The following is a 26,652-nucleotide window of genomic DNA, read 5'->3' as shown; positions in this document are numbered from 1 at the left end:
CCAAATTGGCTTTGGTCCATCAAAATCAACATACTTTGGGTACATTTGTTGGGTCAACTCTGAATCCACCTGAATTTTCAGTAGTCCAGTCTACACTTACTTATCTTGTCTGCATAATTATCATAGGATACTTTAGCAAAAGCTTTGCTGAATCTTTCATTTATTCCATACAGAAATATTCCCAGTAAAAGTCTAATAACTTTATTTTTTTTTAAAGATTTTATTTATTTATTCAACAGAGATAGAGACAGCCAGCGAGAGAGGGAATACAAACAGGGGGAGTAGGAGAGGAAGAAGCAGGCTCATAGCAGAGGAGCCTGATGTGGGGCTCGATCCCATAACGCTGGGATCACGCCCTGAGCCGAAGGCAGACGCTTAACCGCTGTGCCACCCATAAAGTCTAATAACTTTAAAACCTCAGTCATCTTACTTGGGGATCACTGATTCTTAATTTATGTACACCAGCTTGTGATGAATACCTATTTCTTTAAGTGCTTGCAAACTACTTGTTTAGGAATCCAATTCGACATCTCACCAATAATTGATAACAAGTTTGTGTTTACTAGAATGCCTCTTATAAAACTGGAATGTGTCCACCTCATCCTCGGGTAGGTTTTCCTTTTGCAGTGTTTTTCCAAGTCTGAGGCAGTGATCTTACATTAGTTTCCTATTGCTGCTGTAACAAATTACCGTAGACTTACTGGCTTAAAGCAACACAGATGTATTATAGTCCGGAGCTCAGAAGTCTGAAATCAGTGTCACTAGCCTAAAACCAAGGTATTGAGAGGGCTGCATTGTTTCTGGAGTGTCTGAGGCAGAAGCCATTCCCCACTCCTTCCAGCTTTCAGAGGCCACCCACATTCTATGGCTCGTGGCCAGGAGCCAGCAATCACATCACTGACCTTTGTTTCCATGGTCACGTAATCTGTTCCTGCTCTGGCTTTCCTGCCTCCCTCATAAGGATCCTAGTGATTACGTTTGGCCCACCCAGATAACCAGATAATCTTCCCATCTCAAGATCTTTAATAACACCAACAAAATCCTTTTTGCCTTGTAAGGTAGCATATTCACAGGTGTTAGGGATCGAATGTGGACATATTTGGAGGAGGCCATTATTCTGCCTGCTACAAATCCCAATATCATCACATAAGCAAGTTGCTTTAATATCTTTAGATAGAATTTATTTGGCTTAATTACTGACATGCATTTTATGGACTAATATTCTTGCTATCATCTTTATTCTCTTGAACTGCAGTTCTCTCTGACCTATTACACTTTCCTTGCTAAGAAAACCTTTCCATAAGAGGGAAGAGGCCCTCAAAAATAGCAGTTGAGGGGTTCCGCTTTGTCTGTCATTTAACTTGACACCATCTTCCTCAAACACTGATCAGTGACCTCTCCCTTCTTTGCTTTTTTTTTTTTTTTTTGCTTTAAAAATAAGTTAAGTGGCACCTGGGTGGCTCAGGCAATTGAACACCTGACTCTTGGTTTCAGCTCAGGTCATGATCTCAGGGTTGTGGGACTGTGCACTGGATCAGGCTCTGCACTCAGTGGGGAGTCTACTTGAAGATTCTCTCCCTCTGCCCCTCTCCCCAGTCGCATGCTCTGTCTCAAATAAATAAATCTTAAAAAAAAAAAAATAAAAACAAAAAGACCCCAACATTTGGTTTTTAACATTTTCTCAAGTCTCAACATATTCACAGTGAGCCTTCAGGATTTTTCATTTGCACAGATTTGTGCCACGTCAATGGTCTTATATGCATCCTTGATCATATGCCCTGCCTTTGAGATTCTGGTTTTGTTCCTTCTAAATCTAGGCATGGATTGTTCCTTGAGCATGTTCTATTTCTTTAATGTCTCCTCAGCGTCCTTCTCATTAGGATAACCCAAGATTACAGAGTAAGCATTTCTTTTTTTAAAGCTACTTACTCTTCTTAAGTGATAGTCTCTTGTAGAAACTGACTGTGGACTCACTTTACCTTTCTCTGATTAAAAAAGAAAAAATCCAATGGATGTGTCTGAACAGGCCCATTTGCTCCCTTTTTCTGCTGTTATAAATTCCAAGGTGACTCAGTCACTTCCTCCCATGTTTCTCGTACCTTCTGTTTCACCAACTGGCTTTTCCTTTCTGGTCAGAATTCACTGGAAGCACTAGTCATTTTGTCCTCTAATCAGCTGTTCCATTTTTAGCAATAGGAGCCTCCCCGCAGATGTTCAGGGAGCTAAAGTCATGATATCACTACATGACTATTATAAGGCTGAGTGGTCCTTACCCCTTCACCCCTTCTCTGCATCTTTCACCTCTGCCCACAGGCTTCCACACATGGTTCTGGAGTCTTCCACATGGTACTTTGTTAACGTTTAGTGCTCTGACTTGAGTGGGAGGGCTGGGGCTGAGAAAGGATAGATACCAACTAGACATAAGTTTAGGAATGGGCAGTAAGTGGGGTCCAAACCAATCTGGAAGTCCTGCAAGTAAATGAGTAACAGACAAATATCCTGGTTTAGTTTAAGGGAGTCACTGGATTCAGGAAAGAAAACTCCACTCCAGCTACAGGGGTAGAGCAGGTGACTGCGGCAATGGCAACCATTACATGTCACTCCATAACCACAGTGATTAGAGGTGAACACAATAGGTAAGGGAGCTGCTTGTAGCCATCCTGGGACCACAAGAAGAGCTAATTTTAAATGACGTTGACATCATGGAAGGGGAAACAAACAAAATGAAAGAAATCAGTTTCTTGATGACACTATTGAGCCACAAAACCAAGCCTTCCCTGTGGCCAGTCCCTCTTTAGGATTTTCAGTTCCTTTTAATGTCAAAGCCCACATGAGATGGATTTCTATTCAAAATGTGTCCTTCCGTTCCATAACCTAAAGTTCTATTCCACCAAGTTTCACCAATACCCAGGAGACTAGGTTAAAATATTAAGTTTACTTTGCTTATTTTTGTTAATTACCAGTATTTCTGTGTATTAAATCTGGACAAAGAGAAGTAGTTTGTTTTTTTGTAAATTGGAAAGTGCCAGTGGGGAGGGACAAAATATCCAGATACCCATGATTAGGAAAGAGACAGGTGTCAGGAACTTATCTTAGGGGGCCTGGTAGAATTTTGGCTGAGATGAAAAGGAGGGTTGTTTGTTTGTTTGTTTGTTTGTTTGTTTTTTAGGAGGTCTTAAAGATATAGAGGGGGACACCTGGGTGGCACAGTCGGTTAAGCATCACACTCTCGATTTCAGCTCAGGTTGTGATCTCAGGGTTGTGAGATTGAGCCCCATGTTGGGCTCTGTGCTCAGTGGAGAGTCCACTTAAGACACTCTCTCCCTCTGCTCCCCTATTTATAAATAAATAAATCTCTAAAAAAATATATTTAAAAAAAGAAGACATAGAGGAATTCCCAGGAGACAAGTCCCGAGAGTGGGGAGGATTGAAGGAGCTCTCACTTGTGTGGAGGACAGGGTAGGACATCTGAGGGGCAACTAATCTGAGGATTGTTGTAGATGGAGCGATAATTGACTTGAAGTTCAGAGTTAATAGGGCATGATGTGGAGTCAAAAGAGGACTAAAGGACTAAAAGAACAAAGACTGACTGAGGGATGGGAGGTGATGTGGAGAGAGAAGGTGAGTTGGCAGGAATGAAGGGGTGGGCATTGGAGAAGACAGCGTGTGGTCAGTGAGTCAGCTCTGAGTTCTATCCACTTAAGGGCATATTTGTCTTCTCTGCCTTGCCTCATGCTGCAGGAAGTGTAAGAATTGTTCTCACAGAATGCTGTTTTTCACGCCTTTTGTTTCTGTGGTCTGAGTTTCGGTCTTAGGCACCAACCTGTCATATGTGGGCAGCAGTGGCAGCAGCCGATCACTTAGTATCGATGATGTACATGAAATTCTGTTCTTCCTCCCTCTACTCTCAACCCACATATATAAACATCCCCCAATCCTACAAACACCCAGAAGAATAAATCTGCAAAACAGCTTCTTTCAGATGCCAGTAGCGGCCCTGAATCAGAAGGATTCAGTTTTGCTAATAAGCTTTATAGTTCTCTTCCCAAGACTTTCCTTCTTTTCTAAACCACTTCCATTTTTCCCCTATGATAGGAAAAACAACTTGTAAAAACTGTAAGTGGCCATAGAGATCATTGAATCTACCTCCCTCCTTTTTGCACCCGGAAAATTGTTGGCCAGAAAAATACGTCCTTTGACATAGAAAAGTATTTTTAATTTGACGAAATCCAATTTATTATTGTTGTTGTTGTGTTGTTGTTGTTATCATTTTCTTTCACTGCTTGGGCATTTAGTCCATGAAATCTTTAAACACCAGCCCTCACTACCTACTAGGTAGTGTCTTCCCTTACTTTCTAGAGGACAAATCTGGTGATGGCCAACTAGTCAATGACTGGCTCCTCCACTGGCAAGTCAAGAGATTTAAAGAACAGGAATAATGGAGGGAACAGCAGTGGGTAGGGTAAAGGATGGGTCCAAAGGAAAAAGTCCACACACACCCTAAGAAAATTGTTGTAGCTGATCTGACACCTGGCAGCTGGCTGCCACCCAGTGATGGAAATGGGCAAGGCTTAGGGGTACTAGTCTACAATTAGTAGTTAAGTTGCTACACAAACATTTTGCTTGAAATTTTGATAGGGCACTCTTTGGGATCGGATGGGTTTGGCTTTGGGGTTGTTTGTTGCTTAAGTGAGTTGGAGTGAAAGACAGGCTGGTCTTCCCAAGTCTGAAACTGGCAACCCTGGAGTGCGGCTTCCATAAGGCAGGGCCCTACATTCCAGTAGGAAGGCATCACTGTCTTCAGTGGAGCAGCTGCGTGGTGACCCACTTGTGCTCCAGTAATATGCCATTTCTACTTTTTATAGATTTCTAATCTGCCAACAGGAGGCCCCTTAATTTGAGGTGATTTTCCAGCAGTGAAAGGTCTGTTAGGATTACAGCTGCAGCTATGAATCAGAGCAGACACAACCTCTTAGCCTTACATTTGACCTCATTACTCTAAACTCTAAATGATCAAAATAAGTAACCATAAATCAGAGAGGAGAGAGAAGGGAAAACAGGCTTAATAGACTAATTATTTAAAAGTTATAACCCAGTCATAACACCTCCAATTTGTCCTCTACCCCAATTCAAGACAACTTTTCATTTGCTAGTGACAGAAATCCATCTTAAATGAGTTTAAACAAAAGGGGGAATTCATAATAATGATTTTGTGGGTATCTCAGGTAATCAAAGGCAGACTGGATAACCAAATTACGAATGGATAATGTGTACTACGGGGCCTTTGTGGAGAGTAAGAACCTAAATTCAGTCTTACTTCAACTCTCTGTCTCCGTCTGTGCTTCAGTCTGTGTTGACTTCATTTTGTCTCACAGCAAATGAGTATCCCTTCATAGCAGGAAACATGACCACTGAAAGCTCCCCTATTTCACGCTGAGCTCCCACCAGGGAATGTCTGTATTAGTCAGGGTTCAGTTGCAGATGACAGAAACCCTTCCTGCAAGTTTAAGCAGAAAGAAGACACCCAGGGGCACCTGGGTGGTTCAGTCAGTTAAGCGTTCAATTCTTGATTTCAGCTCAGGTCATGAACTCAGGGTTGTGAGATCGAGCCCTGAGTCAGGCTCTGAGCTGGGCATGGAGTCTGCTTGAGATTCTCTCTCTCTCCCTCTCCCTCTGCCCCTCCCTCTTTCCCCCTGCATGCACAAGCGCCTCCACGTGCACTCTCTCTCTCTCAAAGTAGAAGAAGAAGGAGGAGGAGGAGGAGAAGGAGGAGAAGAAGAAGAAGAGGAGGAGGAGGATGAAGAAGAAAAGAAAGGATGAAGGAAGGAAGGTAGGAAGAAAGGAAAGGGAAAAAAGGAGACATCTGACGCTCATGCTTTCCCACGGGATCCTCACTCCCTTTATCACTTCTAGAATTAGGCGCTTATGCAGTCACTGGAAGAGCTGGAGAGGTAGGCACCAGGCTGAGCTTCCAGGAACAACTTCCAGAATAATACTGCAGAGATTCCTGCCACAATCGGAAGGCTGCCCACTGCCTCTCTGCTTTCTGTGCAAATGAAACTGATGTCCCATGTTCTGCTTCTATTTTAAGATTTTTTTATTTACTTATTTTAGAGAGATAGAGAGAGAGCTGGGGGAGGAACAGAGGGAGAGGGGCAAGCAGATTCTATGCTGAGCACAGAGCCGCATGCAGGGCTTGATCCCATGACCCTGAGATCATGACCTGAGCCAAAATCAAGAGTCAGATGCTTAACCAACTGAGCCACCCAGGCATGCCCCATGTTCTGCTTCTTGACACCACTCACAAAGCTAAGAAGTAGCCACTGGGACCTCAGCTACAACGGTCAAGAAAAGCAAACATCCATATATGGAAGAGTCTGGGTAAGAACGTGGAGAAATCAGAACCCTTGTGTACTGTTGGGGAGAATGTAACATGGTGTGGCCACAATGGAAAACAATCTGGAGATTCCTCAAACAATTAAAAATAGAACTACCATATGATCCAATAATTCCACTTCTCGGTAATTATCCCAAAGAATTGCAAACAGGATCTCAAAAAGATACTTGCACAACCATGCTTATTGCAGCATTACTCATTGTAGCCAAAAGGTGGAAGCAACCTAAATATCCACTGGTATTTGATTTATCCACTGATGAATGGATAAAAAAAAAATGTGATGTAGGGGCGCCTGAGTGGCACAGCGGTTAAGCGTCTGCCTTCGGCTCAGGGCGTGATCCCAGTGTTATGGGATCGAGCCCCACATCAGGCTCTTCCGCTATGAGCCTGCTTCTTCCTCTCCCACTCCTCCTGCTTGTGTTCCCTCTCTTGCTGGCTATCTCTATCTCTGTCGAATAAATAAATAAAATCTTTAAAAAAAAATGTGATGTAGACATAGTGGAATATTATTCAGCCTTTAAAAGAAGTAAGTCCTGTAATGTGCTATAACATGCATAAACAATGCACCCATTACTTTCTAACATGTAATTTACTTACTTATGCTTATTGCCTTTCTCCCCTCTCCATCAGGGCAAGGAGTTTTTGCATGTTTTGTTCTTTGGTGGATTCCAGGTACCTAGAGCTGTGCTTGGTTCTGGGCACCCAATAAATTGGATACACGGATAGATGGATGGATGGATGGATGGATGGATGGATGGATGGATGGATGGACAAACAGATGGACAGATGGATGGGCCAGTTACCAAATGAAAGGGGAAGTAATATTGCTAACTAAGGGAAAGATTCTGGAAGGAAAAAAAAAAAGTTGTCTGCCACATCCAACAGTTATTGAGTACCTACCACATACTAGAAAAGGCATTGGGAAAGTATAAGACATGGTTCAGGCACTCAGAGAAATCATGAAAATATTTAATGACTAAATGAGAAGTGGTAGTTTTAAGAGGAATCATGGTTCAAAGAAGGGAGTGTTTCGTTTGTTCATGGGTAATCAAAGAAGTCTGTATGGGGAGGAGCCCAGGCCTGGGTTGGGCCCTGAAAGCATGAATGATTCAGGTAGATGGTGGAAAGAAAGGAGGATATTCCAGGAAGGGACAGCTGCATGAATAAAGACAGACAGCCCAGGAACAAGCAGAGAAAAATACTTCCCATTTGACAAAACAAGGAAAATGAGATGCAAAGAAGCAGCTGGTACACTGAAATCTCCTCCTTACCAGCACCCTCACTAGCATATGTGCTTGTGTTTGGTATGTCACCACACTGAAGCCTGCAAGGCCACGTGGGTGGGGGGTCCCCCGGGCCCCAGGCCTGGAAAGAAGGGGGAATCCCTATACACTCCACCTAAGGCAAAGGAAGCTCTCCAGGCCCTCGTCAGCATACATTTCACGCGCAGCCTAATATGAGAAGGTCAAAACCTGTGTCCCCATTTTAAAAAATCACAAAACAGGGGGAAATTGTGGAATTTTAGTCACATTGTAGAGTCTAAATTAGAGGTTCATTAATTTGGGTGTGTAAATGGGTTGCAAGTGTCCATGCTAATTTTGGGTGTTTGTGCATATGTGCAGTTTCCCAAAGTCCCAGTTACTTTATCGTTTGGAGCACTTTTCTTTTTCTGAACCTTTCCATCCTACCCAAGCCTAGAAAGGCCTTGCTTAGCATAGCTGAAAAGGCCTGTTAAGACTACCATAGTGTTTTCTTACTAAATGACAAAAATACTATTTTTCTAAATCTATGGAGAAGAATATCACCTCCCTGGAAGGCAGAAGTTTCAGTCATTTTTTTAGAAGGTTTTATTTATTCATTTAGAGAGAGAAAATGAGCGCCTGTACAAGCCAGGGGTAGGGGGATTGGGGAGGGGCAGAGGGAGAGGGAGAGAAAATCCCCAGCAGACTCCCTGCTGATCATGACCTGAGCTGAAACCAAGAGTCGGACGCTTACCCGACTGCATCACCCAGGGGCCCAGAATTTTGTACTTCTCATAAAAAATACTTGCACAACCACTCCAAAGATGTCTATGTCTTAATCCCTGGAACCCGGGAATATATTATTTTATGTGGCAAAAGCGATGTTGCAGATGGGATTAAATTGAGGCCCTTGAGATCAGACATTCATTCTGCATTATCGAGGTGAGTCGGATCACATGGGTTATTAAGATCTGAGAATCTTCCCCAGCTGTGGCCAGAGGGAAACATGACCACACATGGGTCAGAAAAGTGGAACACATTCATTGTTGGCTTTGAAGATGGAAGAGTCACAAGCCAAGAAGGTGGCCTCTAGAAGGTCGTAAAGGTAAAAACAAAATAAAACACAAACACAAACTCTCCCCAGGAGCCTCCAGAGAGGAACACAGCCCTGTCAACACCTTGATGTTAGCCCAGTGAGACCTGTGTTGGACTTCTGACCTCCAGGACTGTAAGATAATAAACTGGTGCTTTTGAGCCACTAAATTTGGTGGCAGTTTGTTACAGTAGCAATAGACAAAAGTGACACAAAAGTGAATTTGCAGAGAAGATTTACAAGAGCATGTGATGGCAGTGACCACGGGGGTGACATGGGGCTACCTTACCCTGCTGTTCTCTGGCTCCTCTGGCGACAGGTTTTCTCCCCCACTGCCTCGTACACTTGTGTGTGGAGGGAACTCACGGGCTTTCTTGCATATGCTTGGCACCCTCCTCAGTCCTGTGAAAAGCAAAGACAGAGATACAAAATAGAAATAAATGGAAAGCTCTTGGAACACTCTTCCAAGTGTTCAGAAGGGGCTGGATTTTGTAAGCGTTATTATCTCATGTCTTTTGTCATTTAGTAAAATCTTGCTTGAATATGTCACCCTTGTCACTACTGAGCTTTGGGGTGTCAGGGCAAGCCTGTGGTTGCATTTGAGAAGAAATACTAAAAATCAAACAGGTCACATACACCCCACACAGAATGATGGTAATAGTGGAAAAGGACAAGGGATTCTTTTTTTTTTTTTTTTTTTTAAGATTTATGTATGTATTTATTTATTTATTTGGCAGAGAGACAGCGAGAGAGGGAACACAAGCAGGGGGAGTGGGAGAGGGAGAAGCGGGCTTCCCACTGAGCAGGAGCCCAATATGGGGCTCAATTAATGGACCCTGGGATCCTGACCTAAGCCGAAGGCAGACGCCCAGTGACTGAACCACTCAGGTGCCCCAATGACAGGGGGTTCTTAAAGAAAAGATCATAATAAAGACGACAGTTAGGACCAGACCTTGGTCTTTGGAGGAGAATCATCCTCTAAGTTGGCCACAGAGCACATCTGTGTCGTCCTTAATATTGGAACAATATTTGTACCTTAACACTAAAGGCTTTGGGGGCTTTGAATTGGGCTTTGAAAAAGCACATACTCTTTTTCCCAGAACTGTTTCTCCTTCTTAAGTTCAGCACTGAAAGCGATTACTGCTTCATTCTGCCTCCTTAAAGCTATAGTGAATAATTTTCTCATGAGATGACATGAAAGGTTATTGGAAGCAAACACAATACATCACACTTGTGAGAGGTGTGACCCTAGTTATAAGGGTCAGCCTGTCTGATCAGACCAACCACTGTATAGCTAATTGCTTCCATATTTCCTGGAAAATCCCGAGGCGTCATTCACAGAATACACCTTCCTGAGCCAATGCACGTACAGTGGACACTCCCCCAACACGGTCATGGCCATGCAGCTCTTTGCAGTCTCCCTGTATTGTGGCAACAGCTGGTTGGTCTGAGAGTGGGCAGTTCACCCAGATTGGTAAGTCAGAGTCTCTACTCTAAGAATTTTACTTTTTTTTTTTAGTAGGCTCTGCACCCAGGGTAGAGCCCAAGGCAGCACTCGAACTCACAACCCTTCAATCAAGACGTGAGCTGAGATCGACAGTTGGATGATTACCCGACTGAGCCACCGAGGCACCCCACTTCTCTAAGAATTTTAGAACTGGAGAAAGAGCAAAAGGGGGAGTGGGCTGCAGAGGACAATGGAGAGAAATGTTTCTGGAGAGTCACAATTGCAACAATTAAACTCAAAAGCTGTTGGGAAACTAACTTTTTTCCATCAGATGACACTCTTAACTGTTTCCGACCGTGGTTCCCATCTGCTCCTGGCTTAGCCACGTCCCTGACGTGGAGCACCCTTCTGCCCTTTTAATAAATTCTCCTTTTGCTTACACTGGTTTGAGTGGGTTTTGTTCACATACAACCAGTGAATCATGACATATAAGCCCCCCTGCTGCGGAGAGAGTATGCGATGCAACAACATGGCTTTTAGGGGGACATGGCCTCGGGAGCCCACTGTCTCACCCACCACTGTCAGTACCTCATTTCTGTCAGCAAATATGCAAGAAGTAACTAGAAAAGAAGGCTGCTTTTAAATGTCTCTTTTAAAATGTAAGGAGGAGGGTCAGAGATCCCCTTGCCAGTCTCCAAAATAGCTCTCCGTTTCACTCTTCTTTCTCCCACATACATCTCAGGAGGGGAAATAAACCAAGGATCGGATTGCTTAGTCACTTACAAAAATGGCTACAGTCAGAGAAGGTGAAAGCAGAAACTTACTAGTGGGCTGAATGCCAGAAACAGCTGTCATGGACCAGAATCCACATGACAATGAAGGAGTGCATGGTATCTTTGAAATTAAAATAGGCGTATTCTCCCTGCCCCCCAAACACACAGAATCTCTCTCTCTCTCTCTCTCTCCCCCTCTCTCTCTCTGTCACACACACACACACACACACACACACACACACACACACACTCCTTATTCACTCTTAATGTCTTGTGTCCCACTCCATCAATTCAGGGGTGGGAAGACAGAATCTCCTGAGATCACAGCATGATCACGTGGCGGAGAAGTGGCTGTCACAGCCAATGTAATACGAGATCTGACCTGAGCTAAGACAGGGCATAAAGCCACAGTGCGCCTTACTAACTGGTTTCTGCACTGTTCCAGACAGAAAACACTCCTTGGGCACGTGCAGCATCTCTACAGTCTACTTTTGACCAGCTCTCTTAAGCAACAAAAATGAATCCAAAGTGTTTACTTTAACCATCCTACCTGTTCTTGTGCACAATTTCAATAACATGCTGTATTTTTAATAAAAAATTAAAGGAATGCAATTTTAGAAAAACGTGTCAGGAATATTTATTCTCCAGAGAAACTGAAGATTATATATCCCAAGTCTAAAATTACATGTTCTTTACTACACAAACAGGAAAAGATTTATGAGTGAAAGGAATATAACAGCAGATTTGACATTTATGCAAAAATATTCAAAATTGAAATGGTATAGGTCAAACCATGTGAAAATGCCGATACATTCCTTCCGTGAGGCTTACAAGTATGGGATTTGGAGTCAGGTGGAACTCAATTCACACATGAGCTGCCCTACTTACCAGCTGCGCACAATTTCTTAGGCTCTCTGGGTCCCAGTTTCAACATGTGTAGGGCGGGGTGGAGAGAATATCAAGCTCCCCAGGTTGCTGCACGAGGGGGCTCTAACAGGTGCTCTAGCAGGTGTAAGATAAACTGCCAGCCCCAGTAAAGGGCAAAGAGAAGCTTCAGGCATTCTAAGAACCAAAAGGTCCTTCTTTTCTTCTCTCTTCTCAGAGGTTTTCTAGTTGTTCTTTCCTATATTTAAGCCTAAAGAACTGCCCCAAGCTAAGAGGAACAGAAAGTCATTACTCAGGGATCTTCAAAAGGGAAGATTAAGAAATCTATGCACGAGAGAATTTCTTCAACGCAAACTTATCTGCAAGGTAGAACATTTTCTCTCTTTCTCTTTTCTGGCATTCTCAAAAAATAAGAATAAGGAATATTTCACACTTGTCTCCCAAGACAAAATAAAACAAAAACCCTATTCAGCTATTCCTTATTCAATCTAGATTTGCAGACTTGCCAGGGTTCACAAAACCCGTGTTTAAAATTCTTATTCTCACCTCCACTTCTGTTCCTTACCTAACCCAACTCTACCTCTGTGAACCCCCTCCCCTCAAGACAATCATTCAGAACATGGCATGTGGATGCTTCCAGAGGCTACGTAAGCCCAGCCTGGCTTCGCGCAGACACACGCATCTAAGTGACCAATGATTTATGTCAGGAGAGAGGAGGTACGCATGTCTCCAGCCTTATGTAATCTTCACAATGATCTTTCACAGCAGTTAACATTTTAGTCACTTTACAGGTGAAGGATCTGTCCCAAAGCGAGATGGAATAGCTTTCCCAAAGCCCCATGTCTGACTTCAGAACACCTCACAGCCTGAGTAGTCCTTACAGAGAATAATTCATATTATGTCGTCCCTCTGCTAAAGACTTTTCAATGGTTTCACATCACACTTTCAGTAAAGTCCAGACTCCTCCTCACAATATGAAAGACTTACCATGATCTAGCCCCTGACTTCTCCAAACCAGCCAGGCATTGGCAATCAGGAATGCTGACATAAATTGGCTACTAGGAGCAAATCTGGTTAATATATCAAGTAATAAAGTATAATGTTTGGAATGATTTTCTCTGCAGGGCAGAAATCAGTTGTTTCTACTTTCTCACCATGGGCCAGAATCATTTGCCTTGCTATCAGTTTTCCACAACATAATTTCTAATCTCTACAAAGGAGTACAATATCCATCAATATAAAGACTACCAAACATGTCATTCTATGTAAATGGCTAATCCCCAAAGTGTCTAGCACTCCACTGAAAGGACATTCAGTAATCTCTCTTGCATATGTCCAAGACTTGGACAATTTTTCCTGACAATAACTTTGCTGTACCTTGGCTTTTCATGTAGTTGGGAGAAGATTAGTGTCAGGTCTTGCTTTCCTTGGAAGTGGTTCAGGTTAGAGGAAGGAGATTGTAGGCTCTGCTGATTTGGGCAGAGATGACATTTTCCAAGTTCACAGCTCTGAACAATGCGTGGTACATGACAGGCATTCGATAACCATTTGTGGAATATATGAATAAAGGAGCACAGAGTTAAGGGGGGTTTGAATCCCAGCTCTGTCATTTACCAGCTGGGTGACCTTGGCCAACTTAATTATCAGAGTCTCGGTTTCCACACTTTTGAGATGGAAATAGTAACACCTACCTGGCCGGGTTTTTGTGAAGATTCAAAATAGTGTTTATGAAGTACCACACAGGGTGTCTAGCATATGGTAGGCTTTCGGTATACAACAGTTATTGCTTCAAATGGGGCTGATCACTTCCTCTACCCATATGGAAACCACATATCTCCTACAAAAATCTGGTGGGCAAATTTTCAGCCATAAGTTCTTCCTGTTGTTATCCTAATAATTAAATCCTAATAATCAAACTCATACCCAAAGATAGAAAACCAAATCAGCAAATTACCATCAAAAGAATCAACTATTTAAAATATTAAAAAAAAAAAAACTTTTCAGCAGAGAATGTTAAAAATAAACAGAAGTAGACATCATCGGAAGGGGTTCCACATTATTTTAAAGCAAACCTTAGACTAAAATTATAGAAGGAGGAAAACTTTTCTTCTTTCTCTTAGTTTTAGTGGCTGGGGGACTTGTAAATTGAGTTGACAAAAGACAGCTTAATAGGAGAGAAGGCCTATCAATTTATTTTAATTTTATGTGCACAGAGACATCACAGGAGGTGAAAACCCAAAGGAGTGGTGAGATTTGGAGTTAATGTACCATCTTAATAGGGGGCATGGGGAAGGGAGACAAGAGGGACACTTCTGGGAGAACAACTGACTCCTTAGAAGTGGTGGGGGAGAGGGCATTCACAGAAATGTGATGAATTTTTGGAAAGATAAATGGGTCTTTGAGGAATAGATGGGAGACAGTTTGTGTCAGTGTCCATCCAGGTGTGGAGTCAATTTCTCCTCTCCCAGAAGAGAAGGTTAGGGTTGCTCCCAGGGAGAGGATCTACGACAACTGAGTTCTTTGGAGAGGCACTGCTTTTAGGCAGGTAAAGGATTTCAGGAACTCAGACGCTCTCAACTGAAAATAATTCTTACACAGAAGTGGCATAACTTGAGGTGGCATATCCTGATCCCCACCATATCATCCAACCATAGATGAACTCAGCTGTTTTTAAAATCAGCTCTGTATGTAGAAGAGACACTCGGAGGGCAAGAATTGTCTAAAGGAGAACTGGAGTGGAGGCACCTGCAGGAGATGCACTCCAATGTCAGAAAATGTAATTCATGGTAAGCGATGGAGTTCAAAATGTGCTATCTGAAAACATGGTACCTTGGCATCTTGAAGATTATAAGCTGAAGGAGGCTGAGAAAACAGCAGGAATGGGAAGGTCCCTCTGACCTTCCCCCTCCATTCTCCCTGAAGCAGGTGAGAAGACCTTGTGTAAGAGGTGCCCTCCCTACACCCAGAGGAAAGGACCACCGTTATGTCCAAGACAGAGACAGAAGGGCACAGGGAGGAATCTGAATGAACAAGTCTAGCTAACCTCCCCCTAGTTTACTAGAGCTACCTCACACTCCCTAACCTATCACAACTTTCCAGGACTATGCATTGGCCTTCAAACCCAGCATAGAAATACTCAGGTTTAACAGTTTCTTTGGGTCTTCATTTCCTTATGAAGCCTCCTGTGTCATGTAAAACTTATATTAAATACATTTGTCTGCTTTTCTCCTGTTAATCTGTCTTTGTCAGTTCAATTTTCAGACCAAGCCAGGAACCTTAAGAGGGTTAATGAAAACTTTTTCCTCCCCTACATAAGCCTGGGAGTTTAGTGAGACATGATTAGTATCAAGTTCAGGCAATCAATTAAGTGTTTTTTCTGGTCATTTAACTGGAAGATAGATCTAAGTCTGACAGGCCGCTTTTATCTTTCTCCTAATTCTTCCTGGAGCCTGACCTCTTCCAGAAAGTAGCATCTGAGTGGGGGCAGGGTCCTCCTCCAAAGGATGTGCATTTGGGAGGTATCCCAGCTTAGCCTCCAGAGTAAATGAAATGTAAATCCAGTTGAAGAGAAGCTAATGATTCCTCTAGTGTTGTTCCTAAGGAAAGGAAGTGTTGTTCCTAAGGAAAGGAAGTAGACTCAGAGACTTGTGTTTCTCCAGCAGTAGCCTCTTTGGGGAGAGCTGAGAGCTGAGAGAAGTGGAATCCTAGGGGGAGTGATGTAGCAACAATTTTTAGAAATTGGAGCCAGGGCAGTCAGAAGGTGCTTTGCCTATAAGCTGGGTGTGTAGAGAAGGGTGGGCCAAGCTCAATGTAATCCTGAAAAGTTAGGACTTAGATGGTGTAAGAGGCAAATATAAATTAAAAATAAGAGGCTTAATTCTTCCTGCTGAAAATCAGGGAAGAGACTTACCCCTCTTCCCCACTGTTTTCTTTCAGATTTTCTTTCTTTATCCTTTCAAACATATGTAAATCTTTTTAATGGTTAAATAAGCCTCTTGCCAGTCTTGCAACTCAGGAGAATTTCCTCAAGGACAGGGCAGCAGTCTCTCTGGAACGTAATCATTAAGAAAAAATAAGGCCTATCCCCCATTTCAAAGGAAATTAGAAAATATCATGGGACCTGGGAGCAGATGGATATAACTTGTCACCTAATGCAAATTGCAAAACCTATCTAATGTACTCATTACATAATATATAAAAGAACAAGATTTCCCTGTTTTTGCAAGCCCTTCAGTGGGTTGCCAGTGACACACATCACCTTCTGGTTTAATGCTTTTTTGATATCAAAATAGTTGTCTTTCTCTCCCACCTTTGTGTAGAGGTTTTCTGGGTTGGGAGATTTTTATTTCTAATTATAGTTTCCCAACAGTTGATTGAAACCCAGAGAACAAGGTGAACTTAGGGTTCAAGTGCCTTCCCAAAGGCCAGGGAAATGGGAACAATTAGCTCAGACTCAGACCGGAAAGTAAAAGCAAACTAGGTAATAGCAACGAGGTAAAAAAAAAAAAAAAAAAAAAAATAGCATGGTTGTTAAATTAACGTATTTTGGTCTTTGATACCCCTAGGTTCAGGATCTAGTTTTATCACTTACTAGCTAGGCAAGTTACATTCTCTGAATCTCTGCTTTCACCTGTAAAATCAGCATAAATAGCACCTACCATAGAGAGATCTCATGAGGATATGATAATTTAATCAGAGCACTTAGTCCATGCCTTCCCTATGGGTGGATTCACTCATTCTTAACGATTCCTAATGTATAATCTTAGCTATTTATAATAATTTGTAAATGTTATTATTATAAAAACCCAAATTACATTTAAATGAGTGCTTTATTTATTTATTTATTAGAGAGAATGAGAGAGAGCACACGCGTGCATGTGCGCACAAGTCAGGGGGAGGGGCAGAGGAAGAGGGATAGAGAGAACCCCAAGCAGGCTCCACACTCAGTGCAGAGCCCAACAGCTGGATATCAGGACCCTGACATCATGACCCAAGATGATATCAAGAGTCAGATGCTTAACTGACTGAGCCACCCAGGTGCCCCACACTGAACTACCTTTAGAAAAAATAGCTGTTGAACTGTAACCCAATGATTTATACTTGGCTCCAAGATTCCCTGTTCTGCAGTAAATCACAAAGGGCTGTGGTGAATATAGTAGGAGAGATTTAGGTGAGATGCATAGGATTATGGACTGGGATTTTGACAGAATCACTTTTGGAGCTTTTTTTTTTAAAACCTGGATTCCCTACATGGGAGCAGTAGAAAAATATCCATTGTTGTGAAATCTGCACATGCCCACACACACCACACACAGCCACTGTGCAAGTGACAATGGGCTCAGGCTTGTTACATCCCTGTGTCAGGGAGGAGAAAAGTCTCTTCCTTCTACTGTTCCAGTTTCTAACTAGGGCCCATCTTATGAAAGACAGACTAACGTAAAGAAATTTCTTTTCTTGTATATCTCTCATACACATGGGAGAAACTCAGTGATGAGTAAACTCAAAGAGGTGGCTAAAACTTGAGCTTAAATACCATCTTCAGCTAAAACAGAGGAAGAGGGGTGTACGGGGAGGCCAGTTATGGGCAAATGACCAGGAAAAGTACAGTAAACAAGGGTAAGGTTTGTTATGCAGATTTAAGATTTGTTGTACAGATTGAAGTACCTTCTACATTAATAAGAGTCTCTTAGGATTTAGAGTCATCTTTCTCCTCCTGATACAGAGATGGAGACACTCTTACAAATGGAATTTCCTTTATAAAAGTAAATACCCCTTACAAAAGGGTAACTACTCTGTTTTCAGAGCTTCTCATGTGTCTGCAATCCTTATGCCAAAAAGGCATATTTAAGGTGGCATATTCTGGCCTCCTAAAACTACCTTTCCATGATCATCTGAGAGATGGCAGAAGCACTTTGATTGTGGACTCTCGTGTGCTATCACTCCCCTGGACCATCTCCATTAGTAAGTATGAACCTTTAACTATGGGGGGTGGGGGCTTCCATTCTAGAAGTTGCCAGTGTCAGAAGACATTTCTATGCCATTCATAAATACGACTGACATTCCTAATCATTTCTGAAATAATAGGTTGGTTTTTTGTGTGTTTTCATGAAAAACAGACATAATTTCTCGGAGCTCTCTCTGAAGTGCTCCAAAGTCAGTATTGGAAAATGTTGACTATGGAGCCATAGAAACCTCATTGGGAAGTCAGAGCACCTGGTGAAAATGCTCAGTACATTTGTCAGAGCTCCCAAGAGCTGATGAAAGAAAGTTCATGCTCCGGTGGGTTTCTTCATAGTCAAGAAACCCCCTCACAAAGCTGTCTTTGTAAGGAGTCCATAGCTCTGGGACTGAGCCTGTCAGGCCGACTTCCAGGCTCAGAAGTAAGTGAGTCCCAAGCCTGACCCCAGCTGGAAAAGTAGAATGTGCTAGAGGAAAAATCTGGGAGGAAGAAAAAGGCAACTCATTAAACTGCCTGCCACATAAAACACAGATAGTTTTAGAGATAAGGAGAAAGTGTAGTTTCTCAGATCTAGAAATAGTGTTTTCAAGTATATTCATCATAGGGAATCTGTTCCAAAGTTGGAGGGCTGATCCTCCACTCCCAAGAATTCTGCAGGGAACATATGTGCACAGATGCCGCACACATCTGTTCTGAACTCAATTAATATGTTCAGTGGGGGAATGAAATTTTAAGGCCTCAAAAATAGCACTGGTGGATCAGAGAGCCATTCAAAGGGGAATTTTTAAATGCCTGGGGTTGGAATTCTAAACTGCGGGCTAAAAGAGGATCCAGTGCTTACTGCACGTCTCCGTCCGGGGTGAGCAATGAATCTTAATGGAATTCAATTTGATGATCAATGGCTACAAGTTATTCTATCTGTCACTTGAGCCAAACTCAAAAAGAATCATTATTTTAGTCATATATGATGCAACTTATGATAAAAAGCACTTCATTTAAAGATGCATTTGTAGAGCCTAGAGTTAAAAAATGACTAAGAAGACACTTTAGGTGATACAAGCAAACTTAACACTTTGTGAAGTGGACAGTCCTTTCAGAGAACTGCAAAATGGGGCAGAAGGCAACAAGAGTCTATAGGGTAAAGAATAAAGAACAAGGAGGAGAGAAATAGAAAACATCTGATTGGCTACAGCCACACAGTCAACCTTATTTGGGGGGAGAAGGCCCAAAACTGGTTTGGTGTTTGGGGACTGGCTGACTGAATACACTGCTTTTCTGGTCAAGCAGAGCATTTGTTCAGACATGAACATTACCCAAAATTTGGCTTGCTGGCATGGCACCCTCTGAAGAAGCGGCTCCATCTGGGGTCTAGACATTGATTTCAACTCAAGGTAAGTGCCTCCATATCACTGGATTTGAAAATATTTTATAATTGATGGCAAAATTTACTAACTATAACCTAGAGTTATTATACTTGTGACATGTTGTTTTTTCCCCACAACAGAATACAAATCTGCAAATCCAGAGGAGCACGAGGTGGCTTTTTCTATGTTCTGGGTAAGCGCCCAACCACCACGTCCATTACAAAATGCCCAAGTGCTAATTCTTCTTGCTCATTGTCAGGTGTTTTTTCTGATGGTGAACTCACAGAGCACAAAACTAACTCTGTTAAAGATGCCAGGGCTTTGCAAACTTTTTCAAAAGGCAACAGAGGGAGGAGTAGTAACAAACCAACACCAGCAAGAATGTTGGTGCTGGCATTTAAGTTGCTATTCAAGGGGATTATGATTATTATTATTAAAATCCTACTATCACCCTGCTTTCCTTTAATCATATTGATGCCCCTTCTTTTACTTGGTGAAAAGAGGTTTCCACTGGATTTTTCCATAAGTCATCCTGTAGGCTTTTGGCCTTTCACGAAATTTTCTGAACATGAGAGTGGTGAGTTTTGCTGTGAAGGCTCCTTGGTAGAGATTAATGAAATTTCAAAGATGTGCACCACTCATTCTGTTCATTTGGAGCCACACGACCCTTTCCTTTATAAGTATTTTGGCCTTCAGTATTTTGCTCAGAGTACAAGGCATCACTGTTTAATAAGCATTTGAAACTATTACTTTATATTATTGCATTTTAAATGCTAGAGAGATGACAGACACACTTAAGAGGAATTACTAAAGCAATAACTCAGTGTCAGTTTACACCAGTAGCCATAAATGTCTAGCATCATGTTCTTGCAGTTTATAATTTCATTTAAATCCTAATTGATTATGACTGTTGAGTATGAGGCAATTCCAGGCAGAGGGGAAAATACAAGCAAGGAGTTAGAAGCAAGAATGTGCAAGATCCATTTGAGGAATAGAAAGCTGTCCAGTTTGACTAGAGCATACATGAGATATAGGACAGGTGCAACAAGAGATAAGGCTGGAAGGTGATTCTCAGAGGATAACTGAAGAGTTGAAAATCAGACTGAGATATCTATACCTGGTTCTGAGGGCACTAAGGGCATGCTGAATATTTTAAAGCATGGAACTTGCATGATTCTAGCCAGGCTTCAGAAAGATTAATAGAGCAGTGACTGTAGAAGAGAAGAGAATTAGGAAAGCAGAGGGTATTGGAGCCAGGACTGGATTCAGGGGTCCCTGTTAAAGCCATTACAACATCTCTACTTGGATGGCCTCAGCCCTCTTAAATCTAAGATCACCAAGACAGAACACATCAGTTTTTCCCACTGAGTATGCTTTCCCCTTAGTCTTCTCCATCTGAATAAATGGTACCACCACCCACCAATTCCTTCAGTCAGAAACTGGAAGTCACATTTGATTCTTCCCCTTTTCCTACCCCCACTGTGACCCACCAGGAAGTCTTGACAGCACTACCCCCAAAGAACATCTCTTATCCAACCACTCCTCTCCATGTTCCCTGCCAAAACCTAAGTCTAGGGCACATGAACCTTCACCGGGACAACTGCAACAACATCCTGAATGGTGTCGCTCTGTTCACATTCTGCAAATGGAGCCCAGAGAGATCTGCTCCAAGTGTAAATCAGACAGTATCACTCTGTTTACAACCCCCCAATGGTCATCTGTGTGTTTAGAATAAAATCCAAACTTTTTATCTCAGCCTAAAATGTCCTACCTATTCTGTCGTCTGCTTAACCCTCAAGATTTAATCTCTCTCCTCTTATTCATGACGTGTTAGCCTCCCTTGTCACCTGCCCTTAGAAGGTTCCTCCCCACCTCAGGTTCTTTTTGGTTTCTCAATACCAATAGTATAACTCTGAAAACAAAAGCTAGTGGAGTAGCAGCGAGGTCTCATTCTTTCACTGTGATTTTTTCCCAAACAGGGATGTTATCTCACTCATTAAATCTATAGCTTTTCAATAACACATATAAAGATTTTTGTTTGTGGTCACAGCAGCTATTGTAGACATTGACTGTAATAAAGAGGGTCATCTTATGGAGAGCCCCCAAATGGAAGACTCTCCTGGCTCATTTCCTCCCCTTGTCTCTCTGGGGTGACATCTGGTTGATACAAAACAGAATATCAAAGATGGTAGGGGGAAGGGAAGGGAGGGGTGAGATTTCTGCTGGAAGGTTTGTCCTGAGGCTGCATGGACTCCTCCCACCCCCCAACTCCAACACTGTTCCCTTTGCCAAGTCAGTTTCTCTAAAGAATCCTTGGTTCATTCAGGTGTGCAAAGCTTCTATTACTTTATGTTACCGGAAAAGAATATATGCCCTTGAACATGTATACATCACATCTCCCTTCCAAATCACATCCCAACTAAACCCATCCTTAAGATTTTTGAATACATATATTCAAAATACTTTCTGTGCATATAGGCATCAGTTAGTAATAAAAAATTATCCCCAAACTTTGTACTTCGTGGCTTAGAACTATATATATATAGATATAGATATAGATATCTTCAAATATATATATATATATCTCCATATACATCCCCCCCAATGATTCTATGAATGGTCAGGACTCTGAAGTTCTAGGACATAATGAGGATGGCTTGTCCAGCTTCACAATATCTTGGGCTTAGCTAGTTCATCAGGAAGACCCTCTGACTTGATGTTGGAGATTGAAACCATCTAAAGGTTCATCCACTCACACTTGGGAGCCTGAGATGACTTGAAAATTAGAGCTGCTGACTGGACTGCTCCATCTGCTGAAAAAAAAGCAGGCTAAGATAATAGGAACAAAGATGGGAGTCATATACCAGGCAGAAGGAAAAGCATCTGTATACCAAGGTTCCCTGGTGGGAGGGAGGACAATGCATTAGATGTAAGGAAAGAAAGCCAGTAAGGCTAGACACACACACACATACACACACACACACACACGGGGGGGGGGGGGGGGGAGGCGGGGGGAGGAGAGAGAGGAGTCCCAGGTAAGAGGTCAGATACCACATGTCCTTACAGCCCAGTTTTAAATTTGTGGTTGTGTTTTACCTTAACAACAATGAGGCGCCAGTTAGAATCTTAACTGTGAGGTTGAGGCACTAGGGATTAGGGCTCCAACGTCTTTCCTTTTGAGGGGGACACAATCAACCCATAACAGATGTCAATAGCATTCTACTGCTGCTAGTCCCTGGTGCTCCACCTCCTCCTGTAGGGTATCGCGAGCTTTCTTACACTTACATAAATGATCCCTTCATGAAATTCTCTTAGGTTCAACCCTTTAGTGTCCAGGATTGCTCTGGGACCCTGACTCATACAGCCATTTTGAGAGCTATTTAATAAAGAAAGCGTACAGGGCTTGGTGATGGGTTGCATGGGTGAGGAGTGGAAATGAGGCAAAGGGTCAGATGTAATCCCCAAGTTTCTGTCTGGTGTAATTGATGGGTGTGGTGCCTTTCACTGAGATCAGGCATGCATAGAAGGACCACTGCAAAGGAGATAATGATATGTCTTGAGACATATAAAGAATGTATGAGACACACACACACACACACACAAATCCTGAATGTCTGTGCGTTATAGAGTTTATGTGACATATAAAGTCAGCATGGATTCAAATCCTGGCCCTGCCAATTACTGGTTGAGCCACCTAGGACTTTGTATTCCTTATTATCTATAGAATGGACATCACAATTCCTGCCTTACAGGATTGCTCTGAGGACTGATGAGATGAGCCATAGAAAGCACTTAGCAAAGTGTCTGACATTTACTAAGGAAGCAATAAATGCCAGTATTAGCAGTATTACTCTTACATACTTACTTTCCATCTGGAGAAAGCATCACCAATAATAAAGGTCTTGAAATGATCCACCTGAACATGGTCTAATTCCTATTTTCCACTGGAAATTTAAACTATTTTAAATGCAGTGCAGGATGGAAATAAAGTTGCTAGGAGGCTCGTACTTCTAAAGCTTTCTCTTTTCTATTTGGTTTTGAACTCAGTAAGCCCATTTAAAACAGTTTCTAACTGTGATGCTGGATATCAGTTGGAGATGTGGATACATTTCAAAGCAATGTAGATATTTTAGGATGTAAAGAGGGCTTGGGGAAATTATGTCGTCTGACCTCTAATTTTCGGATGAGGAAATGAAGACCTGAGAGGGTAAATGACTCATCTCAGGCCACACAACTACAGGCAGAGTTGGGGCTAGAGTCCAATCTCATGACTCAGACGCTGGCCTTTTCATCTCCAGCACAGCAGCCTCCAGCAAAACAGTCCGGAAACATGTTTATTGCATGGAGTTTTAAATTTATATAATGAACACAACCCCTCTCTAAAAGAAAATACAAGTTGAAATGAGGAATGAGGGACTGAAGTAAGAGTTCAAACCATTACTATTTGTTTGTTTGTTTGATAAATCCACGGAAACAATTCTTTCTGAAAAACAGATGAAAAATTTAACTGGCATTTTAAACTTTCATAAATGTATGTTGTTAGCAAGGTGTCTGACTACTTTTACACATGGGAATAGACTTTTTTCACACTCCTGCCACTTTTCAAATTTATTTTGAAGACTTTTTTCCTCTGTGACAATCAAGTAACGTAACTGTTTTCAAAATTGTCTGTCCTAAAGAGATTTTATTTTAAAGAATTCTGACTCGATGAAGCAATGGAATTTTGAGGAGATAGTTATATGCCTTTTTATAATCAACCTAGTTTCTGAACATTGAGTTAAAAAAAAGTCTAAACATCAGACCTGGGTCAATCATCTTGTTGTATTTGTATTTGATTATGTGGAACCACATAAATCAGTTTTCTTGCTTAGACAGGAAGAAAGCCAGAGATAGTTTATCTCTCCATATCATCTTTTCTAGTGTAGGAAAAAAGAGATACAGGAAGAAAGAAAAACTGCAGGGCAAAATTGGAAAAAAATTAAAATATCACACTTCCTGATGTTAGGAGAAAGGAATATAGTTTTTTGTATTGAAAAAAAGAATGTGTTCAGTAGACATAGTATTCGAGAGAAAGGCCAATCTAACTGAACTGGATTATGTTAAAAGAATTCTATTATCTCAGAGACTTGGTATCCATAGCAACTGAGACATCTCCATACTTACTCTTTCCATCCATAATGAGGGAAATAAACAGCCAAAGAGCTTGCCATTTCCCAATATCATTATATCATAGCTAATAAGTTATTATTTGACTGAGACATCTTAACAAACCCTACTGCTGTTTTACTTTTGAAACAGGACCCCTCCCCCCCAAAAAAGAAGAAATAAGAACTTGCAACCAAGATACAGGCATGAAAAATCAGCTCACAAAGGACAGTTATAAAGCACATCCAAGGAGGGAAGGAGTTACTCTCTGAACTTGGTCACTGGCTGATGTCCAAGGTAGAGAAGCGTGTTCTGGGCTTCTGCCAAGCTACAGGTCCCCTCATCCTCCATCCATGTAAACTCTGTTGGTTAGATAGGGAGTCCAGACCTAGGCAGACCACCCTCAAAGAGCCCAAAGATATTCTAAACAGAATGCTCAACCAGTGACAAATGTGTGGCTTTTGCATATATAACTGATTGTTGTTAGAGGATAGTAACTTTTTATTCATTCATCAAACATTTGCTGCATATCTATATGTTCCAGTCACCGTGGAAGGCCCTGAGGATGTTAGATGTGAATGAGACAGTCCTAGCTATCCAGAAGTTCACATCTTGTGTAGAATCGAGATTTATCACATTTCCTATTAATATTAGAAAAGGACCATTAACAACCACCTATGATGGGCACATTGTTAGATAATTCCCTTAGGACTCAGAACAGTTTCTTGCAAACAACTGACACAAAGTAAATGTTGATTAAATATGACAACTTAAGGGAATGATCAGGATGAAGCTAAGAAAAAACATGAGAATTATAGGTAGCAGGGAGGTCTTCAAAATACAAAGGCTCAAGTTTTTTAGTTGATGAAATAGTGCAATTTATACATCATTATAAATAAAGATAAATATAATTAAGGGTTTCAGAAATAATTCAGCAGTAAGCTGGGACTCAAACCCATGCAGTCTGGCTCCAAAGATTTTTGTGCTAAACCACTATACCATGATGCCATTTAGGGCAAAGTAGAACAGGAAAGGAGGACAGATGTGGAATTCTTTCTATATCCATGGTGATTTCAAAAAAAAAAAAAAAAAAAAAAAAAAAAAAAAAGAAAGAAAGAAAAGAAAAAAAAGAGAAAGAAAAGAAAAAAGAAAGGAAAGAAAGGAAAAGCAAACCAGTGCTTAAGTGCAAACTGCAAACCTTTAGAAGTCAAACATACAAGTTGAACTATATCTATTCATTCATTCGTTTATTCAACAAATATTCTTTGTGTCTCCCTAAGCCAGGTGTTCTGGGCACTAGGATTTTCATGTGAAAACACATTCAACCATTATTCTCATTGTCTATTTCCTCCATAGGACTGGCCACCTTCAAACACACCCTATGCTTCACTTATTTATTAAGGTTATTGCTTATTGTCTGTCTGGTTTTAACAGAACATAAACTCCACAAGGACATGAATTGAGAAAAATTGTCTAGAACACTGGTTGGAACATTGCTTAGTTGAAACTTTTGAAGTCAAAAGTGTGTGTCCTTTTACTTTGCTCTTCATTTTTGGGATTGTTTTGGCTAATTTTGGTCCCTTCCATTCCATATAAATTTTAAGATCAGCTTGCCAATTTCTGCAAAGAAATCAGCTCAGATTGATAGGAATTGTGTTGAATCTGTAAATGAATCTGGACAGTACTGCCATCTTAATTTTTCCAATCCATAAATATGGGATGGTCTTCCATTTATTTAGATCTTTAGTTAGATCTTCTTTAATTTCTTTCAACAATATTTTGTACTTTTCCTAGTTGTTCCTAAGATTTTATTATTTTTGATGCTATTGTGAATATGATTGTTGTGTTAGTTTTGTTTTTGGATTATTCATTGTAAAATGTATAAAAATACAATTGATTTGTATCCTGCAAACTTGTTTACTAGCTTTAATAGTTTTTAGTGGATTCCTTAAGATTTTCTGTATACAAGATCATGTTATCTGCAAATAGAGATAGTTTTACTTCTTCCTTCCCAATATGAATGCCTTTTATTTCTTTTTTGGTCTAATATCCCTGGCTGGAATCTCCAGTACAAGTTGGATAGCAGGGGTGAAAACAGACATCCTTATCTTGTTCCTGATCTTAAGGAAAAAGTATCCACTCTTTCATCGTAAGTATAATGCTAGTTGTGAGGTTTTTGTAGATGCTCTTTTTCAAAGGTTGAGGAATTTCCCTTCTAGTTCTCATTTGTTGAATGTTTTTTTTTATCATGAAAGCATTTTGTCAAATGCCTTTTCTGCATCAATTGAGATGGTTCTGTGACTTTTTGTGTTTTTTTTTTATTCTATTAATATGATATATTACATTGA

The 26,652-nt window shown here is 41.3% G+C and overlaps 1 protein-coding gene across 7 annotated transcripts in view; it reads right to left on the bottom strand.

Moving 5' to 3' along the window:
* The window catches only part of MAMDC2 (MAM domain containing 2), a 374,048-nt gene that overhangs the window by 207,441 nt on the left and 139,955 nt on the right, over positions 1–26,652 (bottom strand). For 5 of the 7 annotated variants that reach the window (XM_048218282.2, XM_048218280.2, XM_057305609.1 and 2 more), the window contains one exon: positions 9,021–9,133. The gene's annotated coding sequence lies outside the window, so the exon portion shown is untranslated. Of the gene's footprint in view, positions 1–9,020; positions 9,134–11,839; positions 12,065–15,746; positions 15,766–26,652 lie in introns of those variants that run through there. The other 2 variants (XM_048218281.2, XM_044391281.3) reach the window with 2 other exon arrangements.

Source organism: Ursus arctos, unplaced genomic scaffold, assembly GCF_023065955.2.
Source record: "Ursus arctos isolate Adak ecotype North America unplaced genomic scaffold, UrsArc2.0 scaffold_33, whole genome shotgun sequence".
Classification (NCBI taxonomy): Eukaryota; Metazoa; Chordata; class Mammalia; order Carnivora; family Ursidae; genus Ursus; species Ursus arctos.
This window is presented reverse-complemented; position numbering and strand designations above follow the sequence as displayed.